This window comes from Corythoichthys intestinalis, chromosome 8 (genome assembly GCF_030265065.1).
Source record: "Corythoichthys intestinalis isolate RoL2023-P3 chromosome 8, ASM3026506v1, whole genome shotgun sequence".
In the NCBI taxonomy this organism is placed as follows: Eukaryota; Metazoa; Chordata; class Actinopteri; order Syngnathiformes; family Syngnathidae; genus Corythoichthys; species Corythoichthys intestinalis.
The window spans coordinates 10401772-10406883 of NC_080402.1; positions in this window are offsets into that span (position 1 = coordinate 10401772).

A 5112-nucleotide genomic window follows, 5' to 3' on the forward strand; every position below is an offset into this window, starting at 1 on the left:
GTCTGAGCGGGACATGTGCGTTAATTGCGTTAAATATTTTAACGTGATTAATTTAAAAAATTAATTACCGCGCGTTAACGCAATAATTTTGACAGCTCTACTTGTTATATGTTGTTTTTATGTTGTTATGTATGTTTTTTTCCCTCATTTTGAATCTTGCGGCTTATTAGTTGATTTATTGGGTTAATAGTAGGGTTTTTCCGATCATGTTTTTTTGCTCCCGATCCGATCCCGATCGTTTTAGTTTGAGTATCTGCCGATCCCGATATTTCCCGATCTGATTGCTTTTTTTGCTCCTGATTCAATTCCAATCATTCCCGATAATTTTTCCCGATCATATACATTTTGGCAATGCATTAAGAAAAAAATGAACAAAACTCGAATATATACATTCAACATACAGTACATAAGTACTGTATTTGTTTATTATGACAATAAATCCTAAAGATGGCATTTACATTATTAACGTTATTTCTGTGAGAGGGAGCCACGGATAGAAAGACTTGTGACTTTGTATATTGTGACTAAATATTGCCATCTAGTGTATTTGTTGAGCTTTCAGTAAATGATACTGTAGCCATGCCCAAAGGCATGATGGGAAGTGGAACCATGACTCTGCGTAGTGCTACCAATTGATATATCTTCTCTGCGTTGGGAAATAACATAAGGTGTTAAGAAAAAGATCAATTGCTACCTTGCTTCCCCACATTGCTTCCTATGATATTTCTAATCGTAGGGAGAGGGAGTGTAAGGCTTTAGCCAATTAAATAAAGGCTCCAAAGGCTGCCGAAATTCACTCTACTCAATTTACGCTGCCTTTTATCTCACTATATAGGTAAAACGACACCATTACAGAATGAGTGCGACAATGCGTGAGTGGGTAGTGCAGCACATGCATTAATTGCGTTAAATATTTTAGGGTGATACATTTATAAAATAATTAATTACCGCCATTATCGGGATAAATTTGATAACCCTACCTTAAGCCTAAAGACTCTGGATGAGTGTAACATGTTATGTCTGTAACATTAAATACAGTTAGAAGATGATTTAATTAAAAAAAATATATATATTAAAAAAAGGCATGGCCGATATTTTTTGCCGATTCCGATACTTTGAAAATGACGTGATCGCACCCGATCGATCGGCATCCCGACATCTTTAGTTAATAGGTAACACTTTTTTGACAGCGTGTCATAAGGATGCCGTAAGACCGTAATAATTATGACATGACACTATCATGGGCATTAATGAATGCATATGATAGATGTCATTTAGTGTCACACAGCAAATTATGTCACTAACTCCATTTATGTCCAGTTCGGGTCTTTTACATCCAATCAAAAGTGAGATAATTTGCCGGATGACACAAAACGATATGTCATAAGCATTCATCAATGCTCATGGCAGTGTCATGTCATAATTAAGAAGGTCTTATGGCACCACTGTCAAATAAAGTCTTACCGAATACCATAACTAGCAATTAATGAAACAAATGGAACAGTAACTGAAGAAATAATTGGCACAGAACATGTATTTTGATTGTTATTCACATCTGTAGGGCTGCATTGCATGCTAGGTGGCATGTTGGACGACAACAGTGTTGACAGAAGAGGTTGACTGTTTCCCGCAAGGGAGCAGTGATGGCCAAATGAATAGCTGGTTCATTTGGTCTTATGACAGTCTTACAATGCAGCTGTCAAATAAAGTGTTACCGGTTAATATCTTTTGGTGTAAATATCCCATGATACAGTAAGGACGGCTGGGGCTTATAGTCCAGTGCGATTTATCTATGAACAAATGCCGTTTTGCGTCAAATTTGGCAGGTGGCAGTTTATAGTCAGGTGTGCCTTATAGTTTGAAAATTACAGTAAATTACCAGTCATTCTAAATGAAAATCATTTATGTCACACAATATTGCTTAATATTCAGCAATAGACACTTATGATTTAATAATGTTTCACTAAAGATATTTTAATCTATAAATTACGTTGTATTACATGAATAACAACAATAAGTTTTGTTTTTCTCAATAGAACATTAATTTCTATTAGAAACATTTAAATTATTCACTTATTGGTACATGTGGATGAATTTAGGTCATGTAAGAAAATTCATTTTTAAAAATGCTAAATTCATACATTTTAAAAGTAACACACATTTAACTCATTCACTCCCAGCCATTTTCACCGGTACAACCCCCTTTCGCTCCCAGCAGTTTTACTGGATTTTGACTGATTTTGCAAGGCCCACAGAAAATTCTGTTCTATACATGGAACCCACCAAAAGAAAGATTAGACTCTCTTCTTTCAGCAGGAAAAAAAGTTAGTTCATATCTTTTTCCATTTTTTAGAAATCAGCATTAAAAAATAGCTTAGTTTGAGCAATTTTCCAATTTCTGATGAAAAAACAGAGAAATTGAGCTTTTTGTAAAATAAAACATTTCAAACGTAACTTTGACTTTAACACAGCTATTTTTTTTGCTACGGCGACATCCCAAACATCTGAATAATGTTTTCATTCTACAAACTAACATAAAAACCAGGACAAAAAGAGCTTTTGATAGCAAAGTTTCAATTTATTTGCACATGGCTGGACGGTTGGGCTGGGAGATGCTGCTGTTGTGGCCGGCGCGGCTGTCTCGGCGGACGGGGTGGGCTTTTCGCTCGTCACCGCCTGTAGTGTCTCGTCAAGATGGATTTTTTTTTAGTCTTTCTTTTGTGGTGACCACTGCCCCGTGGCTACTTCGCCTGGGGAAATTATGTGGGGTATGTTGTGTTCCCGGGGGGAACTGGTTTGGCTGTACACGTTTCCGGCTGAGTCGCGAGCCATTGGAGGGTCTGGGGGACGCAAGCAGCCGAGCACGGCGGCGTGGGGTCTGCTCGGCAAGCAGCACAGACTCAATGGCATCGTCCGCTGCACTGGTGGTCCCGGTCGTTCTGTTCGGTTGTCCAGCGTCTGGTATCCCGGGCGTCCTCCCGGTTTTTCTGCTCGGTCGTCCGCCACCTGGCATTCTGGACGTCCTTGTGTTCGCCGAACTTGGTCGTTCGTCGAATGGCATCCAAGACGTCCTCCCGGTCGACCTGCTCGGACTGGCGTCCTGGTCATGCATTCGGTTGTCTTCCGTGCGGCCCGGCTGTTCCTTTCGTTGAATCGGGTTGCGGGTCTTACCAAATGCGCAACTGCCCTCCAGTGGCCAGTTTTATTATTTTAAAATGGATTTTCAGCCTTGTCCTTTGGAGCAAAGTTGCATCAGAACCTAGAGATGTCTCTTGTGAAAAAAAAAACGTAAAAGACATATAAATACGTTTTTGGGACACTGAAACAATTACAAATGGAACGTATTTATACGTTTTTGGGAGCAAATTACTAAATATAGAAATTTTTTGGACAATGTATTTGCATTAATATACTATTAATCTAATATACACTCACCGGCCACACAGGTACACCATGCTAGTAACGGGTTGGACCCCCTTTTGCCTTTAGAACTACCTCAATTCTTCGTGGCATAGATTCAACAAGGTGCTGGAAGCATTCCTCAGAGAGTTTGGTCCATATTGACATGATGGCATCACACAGTTGGTGCAGATTAGTCGGCTGCACATCCATGATGCGAATCTCCCGTTCCACCACATCCCAAAGATGCTGTATTGGATTGAGATCTAGTGACTGTGGAGGCCATTTGAGTACAGTGAACTCTTTGTCATGTTCAAGAAACCAGTCTGAGATGATTCCAGCTTTATGACATGGCGCATTATCCTGCTGAAAGTAGCCATCAGAAGTTGGGTACATTGTGGTCATAAAGGGATGGACTTGGTTAGCAACAAAACTCAGGTAGGCTGTGGCGTTCCAACGATGCACAATTGGTACCAAGGGGCCCAAAGAGTGCCAAGAAAATATTCCCCACACCATTACACCACCAGCAGCAGCCTGAACCGTTGATACAAGGCAGGATGGATCCATGCTTTCATGTTGTTGACGCCAAATTCTGACCCTACCATCCGAATTTCGCAGCAGAAATCGAGACTCATCAGACGTTTTTCCAATCTTCTATTGTCCAATTTCGATGAGCTTGTGCAAATTGTAGCCTCATTTTCCTGTTCTTAGCTGAAAGGAGTGGCACCCGGCGTGGTCTTATGCTGCTGTAGCCCATCTGCCTCAAAGTTTGACGTATTGTGCGTTCAGAGATGCTCTTCTGCCTACCTTGGTTGTAACGGGTGTCTATTTGAGTCACTGTTGCCTTTCTATCAGCTCGAACCAGTCTGGCCGTTCTCCTCTGACCTCTGGCATTAACAAGGCATTTCTGCCCACGGAACTGCCGCTCACTGGATATTTTTTCTTTTTTTCGGACCATTCTCTGTAAACCCTAGAGATGGTTGTGCATGAAATTCCCAGTAGATCAGCAGTTTCTGAAATACTCAAACCAGCCCCTCTGGCACCAACAACTATGCCACGTTCAAAGTCACTCAAATCACCTTTCTTCCCCATACTGATGCTCGGTTTGAACTGCAGGAGATTGTCCTAAACCATGTCTACATGCCTAAATGCACTGAGTTGCCGCCATGTGATTGACTGATTAGAAATTAGGTGTTAACGAGCAGTTGGACAGGTGTACCTAATAAAGTAAATAACTACAGTAATATGTATACAGTGAAATGCTAAATGTGTACAAGTAATTTATCATTAAAAAAAAAAAAAACATCAACCTTGCATTATTTAATATTTTTGTATCAAATTAAGATAGTTAATGACAATTATTGAGGATTTACTTAATTTTTATTTACAGATACCACTGCCACATACATTATAAATACTGTTACATATTGATTACAATGAAACAGTATATGTGGACTATGATACATCATGACGTTTTTAAATTTAGAAAAGTACTGAACTCCTTAAAAAATGTAAAATAATCCTTTTCAAGTTCATGATTTTATAATTAGACTTTCAAATGATATGCAATTATTTGTATTCCAAGCGGGGGACTACTGACATTCCCTCAGATTTCTTGCATGAAAAATGATTTAAAGGGATGGCACATCCCACAGCAGAAAAGAGGTGTGCCCACACAACTCTCATGTCATGTGGACAGGGGATGGGAGGAGC